Source organism: Panthera tigris, chromosome F2, assembly GCF_018350195.1.
Source record: "Panthera tigris isolate Pti1 chromosome F2, P.tigris_Pti1_mat1.1, whole genome shotgun sequence".
Taxonomy (NCBI): Eukaryota; Metazoa; Chordata; class Mammalia; order Carnivora; family Felidae; genus Panthera; species Panthera tigris.
Window position 1 is genome coordinate 53,268,773 of NC_056676.1, and position 26,320 is coordinate 53,295,092.

Genomic DNA, 26,320 nt, shown 5'->3' on the forward strand with positions numbered 1-26,320 from the left:
GAGACCTGGCCAAAGTGATCTTCTCTAAAGTCTGTCATCTACTTCTTTTCACAGCACATATGGGATTCTTGATTGGAATAGCCAGTGGCTGTCCACTCGGTCTAGTGTTTGCTAAAGCGATTCTTTAACCTAGAGCTTCAGTGAAACAACAGTAAGAGTCACAGAGATGATTCCTCCACAACATGAGATCAGAACTATGTCTGGTTTAACTTAAGCTACTTTTGTGAATATTGCGTGGTATGTGATAGATGGATTCTGACACAAGCTTCATTTCCTCCTTCACTGTGTGAATTAATTTGGCTTGCCATGGCTCAGAGCATAATACTTTGTAATGGTTTGCATTTTGCGTTCTCTCTTTGTACAGGGTCAACTGATCCTCTTTTTTTTGTATTTTTGTTTTTGTTTTTATGTGATTACCTGATATCTCTTCTTCTTTTGCAAGTATACTCAAAGTTTACTTTATCAACTGAGTTGTTTAAGGGAAATACTTCCTTCAATATTTCTGATGATCTACTTCCAATTATCCCTCACCCTGGATATCTGTCCTGGGTGCCTGGCTTTCATTGTTTTGTTGCTTGTTTTTCATATATATAATTTTTTTTTTCAGAGAGAGAGAGACAGATTGTGAGTGGGAGAGGGGCAGAGAGAAAGGGAGATGCAGAATCCGAAGCGGGTGTTAGGCTCTAAGCTGTTAGCACTGAGCCCAACGCAGGGCTCAAACTCAAGAACCATGAGATGATGACCTGAGCTGAAGTTGGACACTTAACTGACCGAGCCACCCAGGCACCCCACTTGTCTTTCCTTTAAAAACAATGTTTATGTATTTATTTTGAGAGAGAAAGAGAGAACACTTGCATGCGAGCAAGTGGGGGAGAGGCAGAGAGAGAGAGGGAGAAAGAGAATCCCAAGCAGTCTCTGTGCTATCAGCGCAGAGCCTGACACAGGGCTTGAATTCACGAAACATGAAATCATGACCTGAGCCAAGATAGAGTCAGACACTTAACCAACTGAGACACCCAGATGCCCTATTTTTGCTTTTTAATCTTGACAGTTCTCTATCTATCTGTGCTGTGGTAATACTTCTCATGTATGAAATGGCTACCATATATAACCTCTTGCTTTCATAGTAATTCTTCAGAGTGGTGTTATCTCTGTTTTACAAATAAAAACCCAAGAATCTGAGAAATTCGACTATTTTTCTAAGGTCATACATCATGATTTAAATCTATGTCTATCTGAATTAAATCTCAGAGTTACTGAAAAGGCATTGTATCAGTGTAGTGAGAAAAGACTATTTGAATGGAAGAAAATATGTAATGGTCATAAGGCATGGGGCTCTGCAGTTGGACTGCTTGGGCTCAAACTCTGGTTCCACCTTTATTGTCTAATTAACTTTGAATGAATTACTTGAAATTTCTGAGAAATAGTTTCCTCATCTATAGAATGGACATAATTATATTAGCTAACTTTCTGGGATACTGTGAGGACTAAACATGGTTTCACATATGATATCATCGTTAAAGGATGGTGGCTGGCATGTGGGAAGAGTTTAGTACATGCTAGCTGCTGTTACTATTATTGTTATTATGTTTCCTAACTGAAAAGTAGTTTACTAAACAGAAACATTGGTGTCATGATGTTTACTGGGAAATAGCAATGAAAGTCCCTCATGACTTTAGAAGTTCAGAGGTTTGAGTGTTTAACTATTTTATACCCATGGTCACATGGGGCCATATCTGTGCTGGAAGAAAGAAATGATTTTTTTTCTTTAAATTAGTGCTTTCCAAGCTCTGGTAATATTACCCCTTTTTTTCTGTCCTGACTCTGTTCTTAAATATGAAGTGGAATATTCACCATTTACCACACAATGCATGAAGTAGCCTCATCCTATAAAACCCTATTCCTGGAAAACAACCTTGGCTTGGCTTTGGTGATTCTAAATGTGAGTATCAGAGTCCAAAATTGACTCCCTGGAAAGGCTGTTCAGACAGCAGTTAACAAATCACCCTCTAACAGGAAGAATTCCCGGACAAGCTGGGCAGGATCAGGGCTCTCACTTCCCATAAATCTCCTACCAGCCATTGCCCTTCTTTCTGGGAATTACCACTATTGTTTTCCATTTTCTCTTAATCCCTTCTTCTGACTTTCCCTCTTCACTTTCTATCCTCATTCCTTCCTTTCTTTTCTTCTCTTAGGGAATTAAAGGAGATATCAAAACCAAATATAAAACTTACCTTTTGGTATGCCCTGTGTCTGTAATGCTGTGTGTGCTGTGTATATTTAAAGTTGGGAATTTAGAACTTCAAGGGAAGGCACCATGTCTAGTCCTGCTCTGGATGATACCTAAAACAGAGCTTCCCACTCTGCCAAGGCCACAGAGTCATTGACGAGGGTCACATTCTCAAAACACACACACACACACACACACACACACACACACACACACACATACACATGCACACATACATTCGTGGGTGTTAATCTTATTCAGTGCTCCATGGCATTGACCATAATAGCTCAGATGTATTTGGAGAAAAATTATATTGAAATAATAATCATAAAAGCAATGAACAATTGGGGTTTCAATTTGGGTTGTAAGAATAACCTCTACAAAAGGATTAGAAAAGAAAGCCCAGGCACCTTGAACAAAACTTTCTCCTCTGCTTTGCTGTAAAACATCTATTAAAGGCATGGTGGTCTTAATTACTTAAAATATTGAAATTAGTTCAAACTGTCCCTTTCTGAATTTCCTGGTGTTTGCCTATACTGGAACATTCCTCACCTTGGTGAGGTGAGTCAGCTTTTTCCAGTTCTCTAGCTCATTAACTGACTTGTCCCTCTGCCAGTGGTTTCCAAACCACTCACAAGAGTGCGACAAAATTTCACTGGTATGAAGTAAAATGAGAAAAATAAGGATAATGTGAGGACTTTTTTTAGGGCTAAATTTATTTAATTGAAAGGAAGATCATTTACTCTGAAATTATGTAATTTCTATATTTTTGTGACAAAGAGGTCTTTCTTTTATGAAAAGATCTGCAAAAGAGGAAAATTGAGGAATCATGGCCTTAAACTTTGGGAAATGTGAAATGGAAAAACCACCTTAGGCCACACATGGGGTGCATGTATGTGTGTGTGTTTATAGCCAGGCACCCACCTCAAGGGATCAAGTAACTGGACAGTTCATAAAGGAGGCTCTGAACAGGGGACCCAGAATGGAGTGTTAGCCCCAGTTAGATGGTTGCTAAAGCAGAGGAGTTACTGAAACAGAAGGGGCGGTTCTTCTGTCATTACAGAAAAACTTTTACTCTTCACATTGCCCTTTTGGGCTGTATTTTCTTCCTCTGATTGGTGTCATTTTTAACCTGATTTCACTTGAAAAAAATTGTTCCCAAGGGAAAGCCTTGATGAGTAGGCAACGAATTAAAACAGGAAATGAATGAAAAGAAAAAAAATGCTCTGATGATATTCCTAGTTATAATGGTACTTTAAATGAATGTCATGGCTCATGTTTTCTAGAAAACAGAATGCAGGACAAGGCTTGATTGATGATGCTTTTTGTTTGGAAGTGCAATTTCAGGACAGCAAAAAAGAGAGAAAAAAGAAGTGCTTTCACATGCATAGTGCATTTAATCATCTCAACAGAAATAAAGCAAGTAAGTGATCTAATTGAAATTTTGAGAAGCTGCTTTTAAATGCCATTTTTGGATGTCCTTAGTGTTTCCATGATCAATAAATGAGTGAAGGCACTCAGGCAGGTGAATGGCCGGCCCAGGTCTATGTAGTGGGAGAGTGGCACAGCGGGATTCAGAATCAGGCTGAACTGTTGAGCCGATGGGCCTTCCCCATAACTGCAGACTGGCAGCACACGGCTTCTAGAGGGATCTCTGGGACAAGGATTATTATTCTAGTTTTGAAGAAAAAGGAAATAGATGCATTGGAGAGTTTACTAATCTGCCTAAAAACAAACTAGCAAATCAAATCCAATTATGAAAAGAAAGAAAAAAATAACAAAAATCAAATGATCATAGTGGGTTCCGGAAAAGCATTTGACAAAATACAACAGCCATTTATAATTTTTAAAAAAGCACAAAACTCAGCAAACAAGGAATAGAGGGGAACTTCCTCAACTTGAAAAAGAACATCTGCAAAAACTTCAGCAAACTTCATATTTAATGGCAAGAAACTCAAAGATTTCCCACTAAGATTTGGAATAGGCAAGGATGTCCCTTCTTGCCAGTTCCTTTTAACATTGTATTAGAAGTCCTAGCTAATGCATGAAGAGAAAAAAGGAAATAAAAGGTATACAGATTGAGAAGGAAGAAACAAATGCTTTATTTGCAAATGACATGATTGTCCATGTAGTAAATACAAAAGAAGCAACAAAAATACTTTGAACTAATAAACTATTGTAGCAAGGTTGCAGGATTAACAAAGTTAATCTGCAAAAGTCAATTGCTTTCTTGTATGCCAGCAATTAGCAAGTGGAATTTGAAATTACAAACACAGTAACATTTATATCATCATCCCTTCCCCAATGAAATACTTAGGTATTAGCCTAACAAAATACGTACAAGATTTGTATGAAGAAGACTACAAAACTCTGAAGAGAGAAATCAAAGAATAATGAAATAAATGGGCAGTTACTTCACATTCATTGATAGAAAGACAATATCATCAAGATGTCTGTTCTTCCTAACTTGATCTATAGATTCAATGCAATCTGAATGAAAAACACAGGAAATTATTTTGTGGACAAATCAATTTAAAGTTTCTATGGAGAGGCAAAAGACCCAAAACAGCCAACACAATATTGGCAGAGAAAAAAAAAAGTTGGAGGAATGACACTATCCAACTTCAATATTTATTGTAAAGCTACCTGAATCAAGATAGTGTGGTATGGGTCAAAGAATAAACAGAGTAATAGAACAGAATGGAGAGCCCAGAAATAGGCCCACACAGATATAGAGAACTGATCTTTGACAAAGGAGCAAAGACAATAAAATAGAACAAGCATGGTCTTTTCAACAAATGGCACTAAAACAACTGAACATCTCTTTGCAAAAAAAAACTGAGCCAAGACACAGACTTTACAGCCTTTACAAAAATTAACTTAAAATGGATGGTAGACATAAATGTAAAACACAAAACTATAAAATTCCTAGAACAATAGGAGAAAATATATATGATCTTGGGTTTGGCCATCACTTTTTAGATGCAACACTAAAGATAAGATCCATGAAAGAACTAATTGATAATTCAGTTTTTCTGTAAACCTAAAACTGCCATAAAAAATAAAGTCTGTTTAAAACAAGCAAACAAACAAACAAACAAACAAACCTGCAACAGATGAAGAGTGGATGGGGATGAGGTTTAAAAAAAAAAAAAGAAAAGAAAAAGAGTAGCAGACCCCTAGAGAGAGAGCACTGAATGGGGACCTGACCTTGGAGAATTGCTTCTAGACCCTGCTTTCCAATTAGTTAGCATTACCTTGGGAAAGTAGCAACTTCCCTAGGCTGCATTATGGTTTCACTCTTATGTGGATCCTGAGAAACATAACAGAAACCCATGGGGGAGGGGAAGGAAGGAAAGAAAAAAAAAAAAGAGGTTAGAGTGGGAGAGAGCCAAAGCATAAGAGACTGTTAAAAACTGAGAACAAACTGAGGGTTGATGGGGGGTGGGAGGGAGGGCAGGGTGGGTGATGGGTATTGAGGAGGGCACCTTTTGGGATGAGCACTGGGTGTTGTATGGAAACCAATTTGACAGTAAATTTCATATATTAAAAAAAAAAAAAAAAAAAGAAAGTAAGCATGTAGAATAGGTGATCTCTAAGCCTCTTTTAACCCTCCCACATGCTCAGTTTTGGAACAAAGTAATCAAGGATACTCTTGGGGGGCTCAAGTAGGTGCTAGGAGTCCTGAGGAACTCAATGAGTCCTCTTGCCCCAAATTATTACCTTCTTTACTTGGTGTGTCCAATAGTAGTGACTCACTTTTTGTGTTATAAAGTCTATCTCTCTGCATATAGTAAAAGCAAATCCGTGGTGCCTGTGTGGCTCAGTCAGTTAAGCATTTAACTTCAGCTCAAGTCATGATCTCACAGCTCCTGAGTTGAAGCCCTGCATAGGGCTCTGTCCTGCATAGGGCTCTGTGTGGCTCAGAGCCTGGAGTCTGCTTTGGATTCTGTGTCTCCCTCTCTCTGCCCCTCCCCTGCTTGCGCTTCTCTCTCTCTCTCTCTCTCTCTCTCTCTCTCTCTCTCTCTCAAAAATAAACAGTAAAAAAAATAATAATAATAAAAAGCAGATTAATCCCTGCTTTCTAATACAACTACCCTTAAGAATTATATCTTCAGGCATAGGTTAGTTAGTGTGCATTTTGTCAGGGCAAATCCAGTATGTATCAGAGCAAAATCTAGTATGTATCAGGTGTTCAATATATTTGTTAAGTAAATGGGTGGATGAATCAATAATTTAAAGGAGACGGGTGCAGAGGTGAGTAGAGCTGTAGGTGCACAGAATTGTTTAGAGTCATGGAAAGAGGCATGAGCCCTAGAACACGGAATATATGGAGAGAAGCTCCAGAGATAGTTTTGCCTGCTTCACACTTATGCTTGAGACTTGCCCTGGGAACCCATTCCATCCCCATTTTTCATCAGTCATTCATTTATTAAAGGGATGCCTGGGTGGCTCAGTGGGTTAAGCAGCTGACTCTTTTCTCAGTTCAGGTCTTGATCTCAGGCTGTGAGTTCAAACCCCATGTTGGGCTCCACCTGGGGCGTGAAGCCTACATAAAGGGCGGGGGGGGGGGGGGAAGAGTGAAAAATAAGAGTGAGAAAAATAGAGATCAAGATATAATATTGATTAATTTCACATTTCTTAAGTAACTACTATGTGCCAGAAACTGCACTCAGCATCAGGGATTCAATGGTGAGTGTATATACCTCTTCATAGAGTTATTTGACTGGTTCCTCACTTAATGCCCACACAGAGTGGATACCAGGCTTCCACCCACTTTCCTACTCTTGATACTCTTACACACCGACACAAAACTCAAGAAAGATTTTAAATGTTTTGTTAATCCAACTTTCCAAGTTTTACTGTTTTGAAGGCTAGCTGAAGTAAAAAATTTTTGTTGGTTTTCCTACTGTGAATAAATGCTGCCCCCTTCTGGAACATTAGCAGAAGTGTAGAAGACTGACTTCTGGCCAGGAAAGCTTTATAGTTCAAGAAAAGTCAGGGGTAGGAAGGGGTTTAGTTAAATTTCATTGTTTTATCAATGGGGAGTTTGGTGCTTGGGAAAGTCAACCTGCTTGTTTTTATCTTGTGTAAGGAGAGAATGACAACAGAGAATGAAAGAGGGGACTGAAACTTATGCTTTCAGACTTAGTTCATGGTACCTCTTTTCAAGTTTACTAGACTGGGGATGGTTGTTGATATTTTTGTTGCTCCTCCATGTGTATTTATCTATCTATTTCTCCTCCATTTTCCCTCACATTCAGCCATGCTTCATCTCATACTCCCCTTTCCATAGTGCGGTGACAGACAGACTCATTTTGAGGACCCAGCACATGTTAAGAGCTATCTCAGTCAGTCTGTCTGTGTATCTGTGTGTCCTCTGAATTTTGTCCATTTGACTGTCATATATCTTCTATAGGTTTCTGGATGAGGGAGTTTAAATCCCACTCCCTATTCCTGAATTTAAGTCTACAGGAACAAACCTCACATTGTCTTCTCCTCCATTCAGATAGTCATTCAGCAAATATGTGTTGCCTACCCACTGTAAATTAGTTCAAAGTAAAAATATCTACTCAGTGATCCCTGAAGTTCAAGGAAATAAACATCTTATGTAATATATGAGACCAAATAATATATGTCAAATAAATCATTCAAAAACACTACTTATAATAAAATTGTGATAGTATTTAATTTCCATCTACTTCCGTAGTTGATATCCACATATTTATGCAGCTTAAATTTATAAGGATTTTTAAAGCCCTTCACTCTACTGAGGATCCATCTTAACTTGTGTAGCAAATTCTGTAGGCTGTCCAGTAAAGAAAAAGCCAAGATAAAATTAGAAAAAGGCCTAAGAGTGGGAGTGGAAATCAATGAACTTATGCTTGCAAGTGTTCTGAGCATGAAGGTTCTTTATCTGTGTAACCAATGCCTGGAATTCTATTTTAGTGTATTACAGAGGAATGCAAATTTAACGAAGAGAAAATTGATTAGAAGAGAAAGAGAGGTACCTAATTCCTGAGTGGATATTGGGCAAGTTGTTTAATCCCTCCAAGATCCACATAGAGGGCTACTTCTAGCCCATATGGTGTCTTTGGGCACAATGGAAAAGGCACACCCTTTGGGCCAGTGTAGCCCCACAGACACTAAACGTGGTGAACAGAACATGAGCTGGATGTCAGCCCTCTCTTGCCCCTTAGTCTGGTCTCCTTGTGTCATGAGTATCTGCCCCAATATATCTGATGCTCTGGCCAGATACTCCAACAGTAAAATGGAACTTGCAACTGTTTTGTGCTCTTCACAAGGTTGCTGCAGGGATCTCATGAAAAAGAAGTATACATGTATGTATACATGTATATGTACATACATACACACATGCATGCATACATTACATAAGCTGTATTATACAGAATCTAATGTTCTGTGTTTGGAAGGGAGGTTATTATACCAATAATCACAGATACTCTCATTAGAGATGCTCAGAAGAGGAGAACTTGTAGTTGCTAATGAGACATCTGTTATAAATGTCATCTAGAAAGGCCTGAGGATGCCCATGTTCTGTAAAGCACAACATAGATTTCTTGGAAGCCTTCTCTTGTTTGTACCAAAATTCCAAACAGCAAAGCCAGTCTTCGTAGAGCATTCTGAATCCTGTAGCGTGAATTCACACAGGTGGCTACTGGCAGAGGACTGTGCTGGCAGCTGATGGCAGCAGGTGCTGAGAGCCGTCCCTGATCACACCAGAGGCACCAGCTCTCTCATCTCTCTTTTGTATTCCTTCACTTCTCAGGCCCCTGTTATTTCTTCTAGAAGAATTAGCTCAGTGTGCATGTTTCAAAAATATTTCCAATAATTAGGCTTTTAGTTTTATGGTTCAGTTTAATTTAGGAAAACAAATCACCAAGGTAAAGAAAGTAATTTTTCACTCCTCTGGCCAAAGCCAAAGTATATACTAATTTTATACTTTCTCTCTCTCTCTCTCTCTCTCTCTCTCTCTCTCTCTCTCTCTCTCTCACACACACACACACACACACACACACACACAAACACACACACACACGCGCGTACACACACACACACACACACACACACACTCAAACACCACTAAGAATGCTTCCACCTTAGGCTCTTTGACCCTTCAGTGTTTCTGCCTGGAATGCTCTCTGCATATCCAGATGAATAACCTCTACCCTCCTTTAAGTCTTTGTGGCTTGTTTAATGATGTTGATGTGCAATGAATATCGATTGAATTAAATTGAACACTGAAGGTGGTGGGAATTGTTGACCTGTACGTTTATTTTGAACTTAATATTTTTTTGAAAATTACTTGAAAATGTTTCTCTATAATTATGTCCTCTATTTAAGTCTGAGGTTTATTATATTTCATTATTCATATGTAGCTTAAATGAGCTTATCAGTATTTTTTCCAAATACTTATGCTGACCAAAAATCTGGCAGACAAACCAGCTCCTATGCTTGGTTGGTATTAACTTGTGGAGTTACCAGGTGTGAGCGTGCATGCACATGTACACATGTGCATCTGCATGTGTGTGCATGTGTGTGTGTGTGTGTGTGTGTGTGTGTGTGTGTGTATAGGAATACCTGAAATTCTTGGAGGAATCCAAGTCACTAGAAGATGAAATAGGCAAATGGGGCAATAGATGGATAGACAGTGACCTTGATCTAGAGACTTTGGACAGCTGTTACTCTTACAGCCTTGAAGTACTGCTTTCTCGTGTACTTTATACTCTTTAATTATCCCCTGATTCCAACCTTCTCCAAAGAGATTTTCAAAATTACTTGGACTGGCCAAATCATGGTGGAAATCATGTTTTGAAAAGACAAACACATGAATATTTTAGCACTAAGTTTAAAGTTCACATAATCTTTCAAGTCTTTAGTAAACCATAATCTGGTTTCAAAGCCTATAGCTACATTCTAGGATATCTACATTTTTAAGACAAACTGCTTTCTTATTTGATTTTTTTCTTAATGATATAGTTTCATGACTATGAGTCTAATCATATTATCTGGATTATATCCCAGATTTACCATTTACCAGAAGTGTGGTTTTAGGAAAGTCATATAACTTCTCTGGGTCTCAGGTTTTCATCTGTGATTTTTTTTTTTTTTTTAGTTCAAGCGTTTAATCATGATCCAAGATGTTGGGGGTACTTTGGGACAGTAGCAGGAACAAAGCAAGGCCCAAATTACTCTGCTCCTGAGACTCAAATGCTGTGCAGGATCCCAGGACAGGGTAGGCAACAGGTTCCTATCCCCCATTCAGAGGAGGACACAATGGGGCACGAGTCTCACTCCAGCCCTCCTCACAATGGAGAATGTCTTTCTAGGCTGTCTCGGAATACCCAGCCCTGCCTACCTGGAGAATACAATAGAGAATGACTGATATGTTAGAGCCTAGTGATCCTGGAAGGCAAAGAAAAAGGGACCAGCTTGGTAGAGCTGGTCAATACCAGAAAGTATAACAGGATTACTTCCTAGAGTTACTGACAAGAGTTGATGAGATTGCATTTTAAAGTGCTTCATGAAGTAAACACTTAATAAATATTATTTATAATTATATAATAGGATACGATGTGTTTGATGTGTCCTTAAGTGTTTCCTCTGCAGTTTTCCTTTGCTTTACTTTTCTACCTAGAAGCATCACATGGCAATTCTGTTGAAACTGCTTCCTTTGTAGATCATTGGAGAAGGGTTGTAGAGACCATGATGTTGATATCAGTAGACTGCCAGATTCTTAACATGTGATAAGAGCGGGAGATTGTGGTGAACTATGCCGGAATCTTAATGTATTCTTTAAAACCAGACCAAATCTTGTCACCACATGCTGCAACTCTCTGCGTTTTGGAACTGCATATGACTCTTGGTGCCCTTGTAATTCATTTTCTTCCTCTAATTTGCTGGTTTTCCTTTTCCAAATATCAAGTATTCAAGGTTAAGGGAGAAATAAAATTTATTTGGTACCTACTCTATGCTGGAAATTGGGTTCATCCCAACCCTTTCTATCTCCATTTTTACAAATGTTGAGGTTAAGAGGTTAAATTATTTACTCAAAGTTGTACAGTTATTAAGTGGCCAGTTAGAGATTCCATTCCTGATCTCTCTTCCTCTCCCCACTCTTTGCAAATTAGAAAGCTGCCCCTTTAAAGGGCCCAAAGAGTATTTTACTCTCAATGCCAAGATGACTCTTACTCCTACTCCAAGCACTCTCTGTTGTCTTCTACTTATCATAACCCTACTTATTTTTCAGGTGTTGTCACAATACTATGTTCTCCGTCTCCCTTATCATGCTGCAAAGTCATTGTCTTGCAAGATGTAGAACATCTAACACCGTGCAATGCAACATATCAGGAGTATGTGTTATTATATGGCTAACACTGTTTTAGGCACTGATGAAAAGGGAGTAAGATGTGCAAAACAAGCAAGATTTCATCCAGATGAAAGAAGGCTTCTTCAAAGTTACCTATGGCCACTACTCATTTGATTTATAATAAAAATAGATAGACAAAAGAAAGAAAAAAATCAAGCCATTTATTTAGCATCAGTTTTGTGACCAGCCCTACGATGGGTGCTGTGCATATATTGACTCTGGCAAGTTGTATAACTAAAGTAGCGGAAACACACGAAAAAGGGACCAAATTCTTAATTGTGCCCATTTGGGCTGCTGCATGGTCTAGGGAGTTAAGTGCTAGACAGATGCAAACAAATACACTCATTAGTGAAGTGAGTCTCACATCAAATGAAAAGAGATTGCAAACAGGAGGTACATACATGAATTGTATGCAAAGTTTTGAGAATATCCTATTTATTTACTCAGAGAAGGTGCAGTCTCTTCAAGCATGTCCACAATTACCTTTCATTTTTTCTTAATAAGTTTTTCTTTTCTACCAGGCAACTGCATTTTGATTTGTATGGATCACTCTCTCACTGTCACAAAATGTTAGATAGTTAGAAACTGATCAGGTTTTCCAGTTAGCCACTCAGACTTCTTGAATTCCCATTTTGTGTGGAAGAACACAATCTTGCTGACTTTATAGGTGTATAACAGTAATACCACCTTAGAAAAAGTTCTTTCCTAGGGAGAGACCAAGGCAGAAGTCATTGGGAAAGAAAAGACAGGCTGGAAACTAAGGTTCCATTGTCTGGGAGCTTTTTGAAACAGGAAAGTAAAAAGAGAATCAGGAGGGCAAGTGTATATCACCCAGCATTTACTACTTGACCAGGACTTAGGACTCTGCACATGCTCTCCTCCTGGGTACTCTATATTTAGGCTGTAGAACTACTGATCCTGGCTCCACTCTATGAAATAACTCAAGAGCATGGGTTCTAGAGCTAGAAAGACTTGTTTTAATTGTGATTTTTCACATTTAAAAGTGTCACATTTCACATGACTTTGAACACTTAATTTTCTAAGCTTCAGCATCCTAATAGTTGAGTATCTGAGATCCTTCTTCCTTCTTTAGGAAGGCCTGGATTGCTATATACTTTCCTCTTATGACCGTCTTTGCTGCGTCCCAGAGGTTTTGGGTTGTGGTGTTACCATTTTCATTGACTTCCATGTACTTTTTAATTTCCTCTTTAACTGTTTGGTTAGCCCATTCATTCTTTAGTAGGATGTTCTTCAGTCTCCAAGTATTTGTTACCTTTCCAGCTTTTTTCTTGTGGTTGATTTTGAGTTTCATAGCATTGTGGTCTGAAAATATGCACAGTATGATCTCAATCTTTTTGTGCTTACTTAGGGCTGATTTGTGTCCCAGTATATGGTCTATTCTGGAGACCGTTCCATGTGCACTGGAGAATGTGTATTCTGCTGTTTTGGGATGAGATGTTCTGAATATATCTGTTAAGTCCATCTGGTCCAGTGTGTCATTAAAAGTCATTGTTTCCTTGTTGATTTTTTGATTAGATGGTCTGTCCATTGCTGTGAGTGGGGTGTTGAAGTCTCCTACTATTATGGTATTAATATCGATGAGTTTCTTTATGTTTGTGATTAACTGATTTATATATTTGGGTGTCACCACATTTGGTGCATAAATGTTTACAATTGTTAGGTCTTCTTGGTGGGTAGACCCCTTGATTAGGATAAAATGCCCTTTTGTATCTCTTGATACAGTCTTTATTTTAAAGTCTAGATTGTCTGATATAAGTATGGCTATTCCAGCTTTCTTTTGTTGACCATTAGCATGATAGATGGTTCTCCATTCCCTTATTTTCAATCTGAATTTGTCTTTAGGTCTAAAGTGGGTCTCTTGTCAACAGTGTATAGATGGATCTTATTTTCTTATCCATTCTGTTACCCTATGTCTTTTTATTGGAGCATTGAGTCCATTGACATTTAGAGTGAGTACTGAAAGATATGAATTTATTGCCGTTATGATGCTTGTAGAGTTGGAGTTTCTGGTGGTGTTCACTGGTCTTTTCTAATCTTTGTTGCTTTTGATATATATATACATATACATACATATATATATGTATATGTATATATATTCATCTTTTCTCCCCTCAGAGAGTCCCCCTTAAAATTTCTTGCAGGGCTGGTTTAGTGGTCACAAACTCCTTTAATTTTTGTTTGTCTGGGAAACTTTTTATCTCTCCTTCTATTTTTAATGACAGCCTTGCTGGATAAAGAATTCTTGGCTGCATGTTTTCTGATTCAGCATACTGAATATATCCCGCCACTACTTTCTGGCCTGTCATTTTTCTGTGGATAGGTCTGCTGCAAACCTGACGTGTCTTCCCTTGTATGTTAGGGACTTTTTTTCCCTTGATGCTTTCATGATTCTCTCCTTGCCTGAGTATTTTGTGAATTTGACTATGATATGCCTTGCTGATGGTCGGTTTTTGTTGAATCTAATGGGGGTCCTCTGTGCTTCCTGGATTTTGATGTCTGAGTCTTTCCCCAGGTTAAGAAAGTTTTCCGCTATGATTTGCTCACATAACCCTTCTACCCCTATTTCTCTCTTTTCCTTTTCTGGGACCCCTATGATTCTGATGTTGTTCCTTGTTAATGAGTCACTGATTTCTCTAATTCTTAAATCATGCTCTTTTGCCTTAATCTCCCTCTTTTTTACTGCTTCATTATTCTCTGTAAATTTGCCCTCTATATCACTGATTCTCTGTTTTGCCTCATCCATCCTTGCCGCCACTACATCCATCCGTGATTGAAGCTCAGTTATAGCATTTTTAATTTCATTCTGGCTATTTTTTACTTCTTTTATCTCTACAGAGAGGGATTCTAATCTATTTTCGACTCCAGCTAGTATTCTTATTATCATGATTCTAAATTCTGGTTCAGACATCTTGCTTGTACCTGTGTTGGTTAAATCCCTGGCTGTCGTTTCTTCGTGCTCTTTCTTTTGGGGTGAATTCCTTCATTTTGTCATTTTGAAGGGAGAAAAGGAATTAATGAGGTAGAAAAATTGAAATTGAAAAGAAAATTAGAAGTAAAAAATATTAAAATTAAAAATTAAAAAAACACATACACAAATCGAATAGATGATGCTAGAGCCTAGGTGTGTTTTGGTCTGGGTGTGGAATAGTGGTTTGACAGATTAGAGAAAAGAAAAAAAAGGAAGGTAGGGGGAAGGAAATCATTTGAGAATTTGAAAAAATGAATACACTGAAGTAGACCGAAATGAGATGATGGGGGTAAAATAGAATTTGAAAAAATATATACAAAAGTAAAGAATGTAGTAGAAAAAATTAAAGAAAAATATTTGTAATAAAAATTAAAAATAAATATGAACTTTTTCATTTTCTGTATTTAAGAAAAAAGAAAAAACATGAAAAAAAGAAAAAAGATAAAAAAGAAAAGGAAAAAATCGTTTGCAAATTTGAAAAAGTGAATACACTGTAGTAGACTAAAATAAAATGATGGAGGGGCACCTGGGTGGTGCAGTCGGTTAAGCGTCCGACTTCAGCCAGGTCACGATCTCGCAGTCCGTGAGTTCGAGCCCCGCGTCAGGCTCTGGGCTGATGGCTCAGAGCCTGGAGCCTGTTTCCGATTCTGTGTCTCCCTCTCTCTCTGCCCCTCCCCCGTTCATGCTCTGTCTCTCTCTGTCCCAAAAATAAATAAAAAACGTTGAAAAAAAATTTTTAAATAAAATGATGGAAGTAAAATAGAATTTGAAAAAATTTACACAAAAGTAAAAAATATAGTAATAAAAATTAAATAAAAATATTTATAATAGGAATTGAAAGTAAAAATGAAGTTTTCTCTTTCTGCATTCAAGAAAAAGAAAAGAAACGAAAAATAGAAAAAATAAAAAAAGGAAATTGTTTGAAAATTTGAAAAGGTGAATACAGTGAAGTAGACTAAAATAAAATGATGGAAGTAAAATAGAATTTGAAAAAATTTACACAAAAGTAAAAAATATAGTAATAAAAATTAAAGAAAAATATTTTTAATAAAAATTGGAAATAAAAATGAATTTTTTCTCTTTCTGTATTCAAGAAAAAGAAGTGTAAAAGAGAAAAAGGAAGAAAACAAAAGAAAGAAAATTGGATAGATTAACCTGCTAACAGATTGAAGTAAGACTGAAATTACTTTGTTTTCCCCTAGAAGTCAGGTTATGTAGCACTTTATAGTCCATAAATTAAACCAGCAGTGAGACTTGGGTTCTTGAAGAGTGAGGTTGGCCCAGTTGGGCAGGGCTCAGTGTAACAGCTCCGCTCTCCACTAGATGGCGCTACTATCCTACTGGGGTGGATTGTTGCAGTGCTCCTAGGTGTGTATTCGCATGCAGGGGAGCGGTGAAAATGGCACCACCCAGCTACCCAGTCTGTTCTCCTGGGTCAACAATCATGCACTCGTCCTCGGTCTTCTGCTTTCATCCACTCCCTGCTTTTTTACTCTCCGTGACCAGGCCCCAGGCAGTACCTCTCTCCCGAGTTTTGTCTCCGATGCGGCTGTTTTCCCCAGCCCCTTACTTCAGAAGGACTGTGGCTTTGACCCGTTCCACCCCTCTGTGGGAGGGTCTCACTGAGCAATGGCGAATGAGCAATGGCTGAATGTCGGCTGCACCCAGGAACATTCGCTGCACCCTGCTACTGCCGGTGCCCCGAGACTGTGGCCAGGTGCCAGCCTGCTCCAGAAAAAGTTTGCGAGATAGTGTAGCAGCAGCACCTCAGGGATTATGGAAAATCACAACACACATCTGGCACCAGGCTTCACCCTTAACGACCTTGTTCCAGCACCAGCGAATGTGGTTGTTTTCTGGGGTCTGCTGGGACCAGGTGGCTTCAACACTTTCTACCAAATGTCCTTCCATCAGTGGAACCGCTTTTCCCGTGTGGCCCGAGAACCTCCCAGACCCCACTCTGTTGCTGGGGGTTCGCCCTTCCCACCAGAGCACTGCCAGGTATGGAGCTGCGGAGTTGCAGCCTTTGCACTCCCCTTGTTTACAGTCTTAATGGAATTTAAGCCCTCTCCTTTCTCCTTTCTCCCTTTTTAGTTTAGTCCCTGCAGCTGTTTCTAATTTTCCACTTTCTCTCCAGCTGCTTTTGGGAAGGGGTGCTTTTCCCATATTCTCCCCCTCTCCCCAGTCTCCATCCTCTCTCCGCCCACAAAAGCGGTTCTCTAACTTTAGCAGCTTTTCGCTCCCCAGTTCAGCTCTCCGTGCCGTGTACCCACTGAATTCTGTGGTTCAGGTTGTGCAGATTGTTGTGTTAATCCTCCAGTCAGTTTTCTACGTGTGTAGGATGGTTTAGTGTTGGTCTGGCTGTATTTCATGGACGTGAGACACACAAAAAACTTCCATTCTGTTCCGCCATCTTTAGCATCCTAATAGTTGAAATATGGAACAATGCCTGCTTCAAAGAATGCCCTGAAGTTTAGTATATTTAATATTTATGTTTGTCTGCCAGTCACTATATAATATCCAGGAGAAACTGTAAATAAGACAGATAAGGTCCCAGAACTCATGTAATTTATTAGAGGAATAATCCTATGTTGAGCAGACATTTAATTAGGATCATGGGAAGTCCTGCAAAGGATGAATGTAGAGCCCAGGTGAGCACAGTAGGGAAACTATACCTAGACTGGAGAAGTGCATTTAACCTGAGACCTTGAAGCTTTGCAATGAGCATAGGAAACATGTCTTGGGAAAAGGAAACAGCAAGTGCTAAGACTCTGTGGTATGAAGGACCATGGTGCAATCCAAGACCTGAAAGAAGGGCTCAGGTGTGGTAAATAACCTGATTATGCAATAACTGTATTCCAAGGGCAGTGAGGGCCAGGAGGAGATTTCTACATGAAGGAATGACATGACCTCAACTGCACTTTCTTTTTTCAATAATCTTAAAATTTTGAAATGATCACCAACTTAATTTGTAAATATAGGAAATAAACCTGTTTACTTTTTTTTTTGGAACCATTTGAGTAATTTGGTGATCCTTTACTCACAAATACATTTAGTGTATTTTCTACAAACAAGACATTCTCCTATGTAACCACGATACAACCACCAGTGGTAGAAAATTAATATTGATACATTACCACCAACTAATCCTCAAAACCCAATCAGGTTTCACCAGTTGTCCCAATAATGTCCTTATACTGAAAATAGCAAAGTCAGAATCCTACTACAGCCTATGACTTTGTTGTCATGTCTCTTTGGATTTCTTCAGTTTGGACAAGAACTTAGTATTTCCTTGAATTTCATGACTTTGAACCTTTTGTAGATTGCAGGCCAATTATTTTATAGAAGTCTTCTCAGTTTAGTTTGTCTAATGTTTCCTTGGCAAGAGTAAACGTGAAGTGATGCTGTAGTCTCATTGTATCCTATCAACTTGTCTCAATTTGTCCCATTACTAAATGGCATTCACTTTGATCACTTTGATTAGAATGATGTCTGCAGGGATTCTTAACACTCAAGTTACTGTTTCCCCCTTATAATAAATAAATATTTTACAGGTAATACTTTGAAGCTGTATAAATATCTCATTCATCATCAAAATAATAATTGAATTATTTATTAATTTATACCTTTATTGACTCATAGTTTCCTGCTTTATTCAGTGGGTTATAACTTGTGAACATTCTTATTTAGATGTTCAAGTTGTCTCTCTCCCCAATTTGTTCATGGAACCCTTTCAAGTGAACTTTTGAATCCTTTTGACATGGCCCCTTCGTTTTTTGAACACTTGCCTGCCTCCTGGAGCAAAGGCACCCCTTGTACTTTTCCTCGCCCAGTGCTGAACCTAGGTGATCTCAAGGATTTTGGATACTTTTGGGAAAAAGAACTTGGAAAGCAAGATGTGGGCACTGAGAATGCTCAGTATACTACTGGGATATTACTACTTCAGTCCTCACAGTGGACAGAAGTAGGAGCATATGCATGTGTGCGTGTGCATGTGTGTGTGTTAATGAATCTTGTGGTATTGGATTGGAACTGGAGGTATCAGTGTGGACTCATGATTTAAAAAATATATATGGATTGAGAAATAAATGTGTGTGTGTGTGTCCGTTCATATTCTAGTTTTTTCCTTCTTATATTTGTATCTCCCTTTTCCAATAGTGAGAAAACTGTTTCAAAGTATTCTTTACATGTTTATTTGATAAATTTGGGTATGCAACAAATCTCCCATATCCATTGCCGTCTCCTCCTGCACAAATTCTTGCCTCCCCCTCTTTGGGCTCTTACACCCAGTGACAATGCAAGGATGCTTACCTCATTGTGCTTTGGGTTCAACTCACAGTGCCAAGCCACCTGTTCAAATGGATGCTCTCCATCCCTACCCTGCTCAGGCTCTGATTTTCAATGCCAGGCTGCTCCCACCAAGTGGAACCTTCCTCATGTTGCTTAGATATTGGCACAACATGACAAGGTGCCCCACCTTTCTCATCCTGTTTGAGCGTTCATTCCCCACTGCAATCTACTCCTTTACTCCCTCTGTGAAACCCTTCTCACCTTGCTCTAGCTTTGACACTCCATGGTGGGGCCTTGAGTCAGAAATATTCCTTTTATGCTAACGTAATAGCAAGGAGGCTAGTGTGCCTTGAATAGAATGAGTGAGGGATATCAAGTGGTGAGGGCTAGATTGTATATGGCCTACAGAGCTATTTTAAAGACTTTGGCTTTTGTTATAAGTGAGACAGGGAACCTTTGGAGGTTTCTAGTGACATGATCTGACATGTTTTAGAAGAATCCATCTGGTGCTGTGCTGTGACTAGATGAAAGAGAGACATGGTTAGAAATAATGTGCAGTGTATTATTACAGTGTATTGGTACAACATGTGGATATACTTTAAATAAAAAAAACGTACATCAGCGTGGGCTCAAATTCTATTATCTACAGTGGTACAGTATTATAAATGTCTGAAAATCATTGTTCACAGTGGCAAGAAAAACCAGCAGCTGAATGGTATTACATGGGAAAAGGGTAGACTTCTTTTGTTCCTAGGTTCAAAGAATTGATTAGTGATAACACCTGCTAGAAACAAAACACCTATGATACACTACTATTTCTACAACACTAATGAGAAAAGAGAAATTTAGGTGGGATTAAGTTGTTGATTGTGTGGGGATGTTCTGTGTAAAGATTTGAAGCAGCAATGCTAGTGTGTGTATAATTTACCTAATGTTGTTCTGTATTCTTATGGACTTCTAAAACAACATTGAGGTGATCCAACATTTAATAATTTGATATCATTATGAAAATAGTACATTTTCCAATCTTATTAAAACATGTTATTTATATTAGTGTAGTTTATATTCTTTTTAGAAATAATTAGAAAATAAGCAAAAAAGAGAATAAATGAAATGTATCCATTGTAGCATACTACAAAGATAGGTATTGATAACATTTTGTGTACATATTAAATCCTTCTAATCATGTATGTGGTGTACCAATAAAAATTACACAAATTATTCATACATATTTTGAATATACAGTAGTATATAGAATGGAAGTTTTTACTTTGCTGCCTTAAGTTTGTCTTCTAACATATTAAAATAATTAAGATGTTTTACTCTGATTCTTATGATAAGGGTTCTATTGAAAAAAATTTTTTTTTTACAGAGACAGCACAAGTGAGGGAGGCATCAGGGTGGGAGGGGGAGAGAGAGAGAGAGAGAGACAGAGAGAGAGAGACAGAGAGAGAGAGGGAAACAGAGAGAAACAGAGAGAGAGGGAGAGTCTTAACCAGGCTCCATACTTAGTGTGGAACCTGACACAGAGCTCAACGTGGGGCACGATCCTACAACCCTGGGATCATGACTTGAGCTGAAATCAAGAGCTGAATGCTCAACCAACCGAGCCACCCAGACATCCCTAAATATTTAATTTTTAAATTTAATATTTAAGATTAGAGAGAGACACAGACAAACACACACAGGAACATATATTTTTAAAATATAGGGATCAGCTCTCTAAATTGTTTTATTTTTATTTTTTACCTAAGTACTAGTACATCATCCTCTATTTTTTGTTAATTAATATACCTTCTCACTAAAATTTTTAGTAGGAATGTAGTATTCTACAATATGATAATTTATTGGGCCAATCTCTTTTGGCAGATCTGTACTGTTTAGGATTTATCTCTATTATAAGAGCACTGTCATTTCTTTTTTGTTGATACATTTGTGCACTTGCCTAATTGTATTCTTATTCTGGTTCTAATCAAATGGAGGCTATATTTTCCCAAATGTCCTTATTTCTTAAGGAGTGATAAAATAAACTTATTGTTTTTATGTCTAATATATATAGTTTTGTAGTATAGTAAAATGTAAAGTATACTTACATTTGAAATATAAAACTGAAATTTCAAAGAAATTTCAAGCTGTTAACAGGCCACTTTAGGGAGCTTCATGGGGAAGGGTAAGTAGAAGGTATGTGGGAATGGGAGGAAAGCACATTTTCTTGCATCATCCAAGTTTCTTTGATGAATAAGTTTGAGAAGTATTTAAGATATAGCTCTAAAAGAATTTCTAGGTCAAATGACATTTACATTTTTATGACTTTTTATCTGTATTGCATATTTTCCCTAGATAGTTTATACCACTTTGTCCTATCTATAAAAACTGTACCTATATGTTGGGGGTAGTATAATCTTCTAATGATTATGTTATTTAAAGGTATATTTTAGAAAGAAAAACGTCATGGGCACAAATGTCTATTACTGAAGATATCAACATTTCTCTTTCTTCATCACCATCTTGTTCCATTCATACACAAAACCTCTTCGAAGCCTTAGCTAATTTTTGGTGAACAAAATTTTGTTCCTTCTTTGACTCTTTATATAGAGAAGGATTAAGCAGATTTCCAAGTCACTCCATGAGGGTGGTCAAACCAGCTGCACCCCCCCCCAAAAAAAAAACAACTATTTATGGCTATCCAAGTTCATTTTAAAATGAATCATCACATTTTTCATTGACTTTGATAAAGAAGACAAAAAATAAAAAACCTCTCCTACCTTTTCAGACAGCTGTCAGCCCAACTACAGTTTGAAATGAATATTGTTTTGTGAGCATAGCAATGAAAACTACTAAGTATTCAGTACTGTAGGAAACTGTTACATAATGGTCAAAATTCAGTTTTGAATTAGAAAGTACACAAGTGTTACACCTGTTGTGAGAAGCCCCCTTTTGTGATTCATTAAGTACCTTTCTCATACCAGTATAACTTTTTATATTTCATGATAATTGGTTTAATTGTATCTGTGGGCGTGTACAAATGTTTTTAATCTTACAATTATGATGTAAAGTCTAATAAATTATGTAGGCTGTAAGCCCTCTGCAAGTAGGACAGAGTCTTATCTTTGTGTCTCTAATGCTTAGCACAATATCTGGCATAAAAAAGAAACCCAATATAAGGTTCTTGAATAGATGAGATGTGGCATGTAGCCCCGAAATTATGATAAAAGCTAAAATGTCCACTTCAGAGATGATTTTCAAGTCCCCTAATTTAATCAACATTAACTGAATGCATACCATGAGCCAGGTACTGGAGCTACAGTTGTGAATAAAGCTGGCAGAGTGCCCAGTGTCTGTATCCAAGAAACTTAACCACATTTGTGTTGTTAATGAGACTAGCATGCTCCCTCCATCCCATCTTGCTCTCTCTGTCAAGAAAAGTAATCTTTCTCAAATCACAACTGAGACACACTAGCAGAGAATTATACTAGAAATTATAATTACAATAACTCCATTTTCCTCCTGCCTTTCGTTGCTCTGGTGTTACCGGTTAGCTTTCTGTCCTTGGGTTCCCTAAGCAATTTTCATTCTCAGGGATTGGTATTTGCCCTTCCATCTGTCTGAACTGTCCTGCCTTGGAATCCATCTTCTCCCTTGAGATCTGGGTGGATAGTCTTCTCCTTAGAAGCGTCTTTCCTGGTTTTCCCTCCCCCATCCTCAGCTAGTGGTACCTGCTCCAGTCACTCTAACACAGCCCACTGTTTTATTTCCTTCATCGCAACAATAACTTTTTTGAAATTATATTGTCTGTGTTTCTGTTTGTTTATTATTTCTCCACACAGAATACAAATTCCACAGTTTAATATAAATTCCAGACTTCAAGAGGACATAACATGGGTTATTATTTTTGTATTAAGATAATAAAGAATTAAAGTGAAAAGAAGTTCAGGCAGTAGAGAAGGATGTGGAAAGAAAGGCAAAAGTCTTTCCTTTCTCTCCACTGTCAGTCCCAGTTGCACTCCCCAGAAATTTAACGTGGAACTTTCAAACATTTCAGTTTTTAATGCTTCTGGTGGTTACCCTTGGAACTCTAAGTAATCCTTTTCTATTTCATGATTTATCACAATTACACAGTATCTCACCATAAAAATGAGGAATTTGGTGTACTTTCTCTTACCCCCCTACTCCCCTGCTTTATGTCTCATTTCCTGATATTACTATTTTAGCACTCTTGTTTACCTTCTCAATATTAAACAACAGATTTAAATATCTTAATAACCCATTTGACATTATCTAATGGATTAGATATTATCTAATTATGGTAATTGTGGAAAATTGAGCAATCAGCTCTCCTATAATTCTTTGATATTCTCTTATCACCTACTCTTCTCAAAGTTTTTGTCATTGTGTCATCATTGGCAAGGTTACATTATTTACAGTCTATAGGTTGATTCTAGTACTTTGTGAAATTGCTATTGTGTAAATTTTCTCACACATGTAGTATGATTGGGTAGAGAAGGAACCCTAAACCAATACCATGTATCCACATATCACTCTAAGAATAATATTTCAAGAGCAAAGTTCAATTGAATTCTCCTATATGTATCAATTGCTCTAAATCATATCACATTTCAGGTAGCTTCATATTTGGATCATTACTGTAACGTACACATTTGTTTTTCCTAGTTTCCAATTGTTTTTCTTCTATTTTATCTGAGAAGTAATTAGCTTTATTATATTTTAAAACTTTTCTAGGGCTGCCCGGGTGGCTCAGTCGGTTAAGCATCTAACTCTTGATTTCAGCTCAGGTCATGGTCTCACGGTTCATGAGTTCAAGATTCACATCAGGCTCTGTGTTGACACTGTGGAGCTTGCTTGGGATTCTGTCTCTCTCTCTCTCTCTCTCTCTCTCTCTCTGTCCCCTCCCCCCTTTCTTTCTGCCCCTCCCCCACTTGCTCTCTCTCTCAAAATAAGTAAGCTTTAAAAGTATAAAAAATATATATAAAACTTTTCTAGATTTTAAACTGAAATTGCCTAGGGGCGCCTGGTGGGCTCAGTTGGCTAAACCTCGGACTTTGGCTCAGGTCATGATGTACTGTTTGTGAGTTTCAGCTCTGTGTTGGTCTCTGTGTTGATAGCTGGGAGCCTAGAGCCTGCTTCGGATTCTGTGTCTCCCTCTCTCTCTGCCCCTCCCCTGTTTGCACTCTGTCTGTCTCTCTTTCTCAAAAATAAATAAATCATAAAAAAAATTGAACTGAGATTGCCTAGTGTATTTTTATTCTGGAGACATGACTTCTAGAGCCTTCTGTTGCAATATCAATATATTCATTTCTAACTGCATGGCTATCATTCTGGGATTTATATTTACTATATTACTATTTTGGTTCCATTACTGTTTTTCTTTTTAACTTTTTAATGACTTTATCCTTCTTGCATTCCTGATTTTACTCCACCTATGGACATTCACAAGATTTTTGTTTTCAGGAAATGATGAATGGGATCTAAATTCTTTAGTACATGAACATCTTAAAATTGCTTCATTTTATTTTTATTAACTGATAAATTAACTAATAAAATTATTCTATATTCCGGATCATTTTTTCTCCTGCAATGCTAGATGTATTTTTCCTTTGGCTTTTAGTATTTAGTACTGGTGATATGATCCTAATCTTATTTATCTTCTTTCATAAGTAACTCTTGACAACAATTTTGTCCTAGATTTTTAAATTTTCTTAAGATGTGAATAAGTGTAGATCTTTTCCCTTCTTTTCATTCACTTTTCTTTGAACCTCAGAAAAGACTTTAAATGTGAAGATTAAGAAATATCTTTAACTCAGGAAAAACTATTTTTTAAATTATTTCATTTCATACATTGCCTCTGTCTCCACTCCCATGGCCTCTGGCACTCCTACTCTAAGAATGTCATAAGGAGCAAGCAAAATGATTTGAAACCCTCACAATTAACCAGAAAGAAAACAAAACAAAACAAAAATTTTAAAACCCACCTTTATTCTAGATCTCTTGTGGAGATCTGAATTTATCTTAGGATCTGCTCTACCTTTTTTCCCAACTTCAAGACCAACATTTTGAGGTCTACCTAGGAAAATTTTTGAAATCTTAACTAGAGGCAAAAGTTATAGCTAATTGCTGGAATGGATGGGAGAGAAGCCAACTGGTCAAAAATGTTCTTCAATTAGACACTTTGATAATTGATTTAAAATCCAAATAGAGCTTGGAGCCTTGGGCTTGATTTGGGGCTCTTTGAAGCAGATGGCTCTCTAGGGCACTATAGTACATTAGTTTCCTTTTGCCTTTGCCTTCCCATCAGTATGAGCCATTTAAATTCTACATCCCAGAAACTTAAAAAATCTGTAATATCCACATGATATGCTCACTCATTTTCATAGTTGACATGGATTTATTATATTCATTATACTTTTTACTGAAATTTTAGGGCAATATTAAGAACAAGGAGAAGCAAACACATATACTCAATCTGGCACACTAAACACACATCAACACATGACAATTAGATGCAGGGTTTTGAAATAGTACTTTTAATGTGTTGGACTATTTTGATGCAGTCTACATCAAGATCATTAAAGTTTCCATTATTTTTAATCATAAGATGTTCAACATGTTCCTTTTACCTGATCCCTAACCTTCTTCTCAAGTTTCACAGAAACAGAAATACGTCATAATAATGAAGAGCTCCTATTTTGCTGATTACCAAGAGCACAGTCCCATGATCCTTGATGAAATACATGATCAACCTCTGGAAGATAGAATTTGGGTGGGATTATAAAGAGATAATCATACCATCATTTAGAGTAACTGGGATTTGAATTTGAATCTCCAATTTTTCCATTATTCACTCTGCAGCCTTGACAAGTTAATTTACTCTCTATCTTCAAATTTCTCCTTTAATAATAAGCTAATAATGACTAATCAGGTTATCTTGGGAACTCCAAGAGATAATGTAAAATGTCTAGACAGCACCTAGCTTATAAAATGGATGATAATTTACATTTCTCCCAGAAACCTTTGCTTCCATTAGGCTATATTTTTCTTACTGAAGAACATGCTGTATTTATTCCTGATGCTTATGCTGTTGGCTTATGTGCACTGAAATCATTCATCTTGATATTGGTATCAGTGCTAAGAGCACATTAGCAGAGAGGTTAAAAGTTGTAGAGCCCATAGTGATATCACTATGTGCGAGCTGTGTGAGAATCAGTATTCTTATATCTTGAATGAGGACAATAATAGGGCTTGCCTAACCTAGGGTATTGCTGTGAAGATAATGGAAGTACATGTGAAGTGCTTATTACAAAGCTAAGCACATAGGCATCGCTTTCTTGGGTTGGGTAAATTTTGTGGTGCAGTACTTGATATGGGCCTTAGAGGGAGCTCCACGTGAGTGAGAATCCTGTGA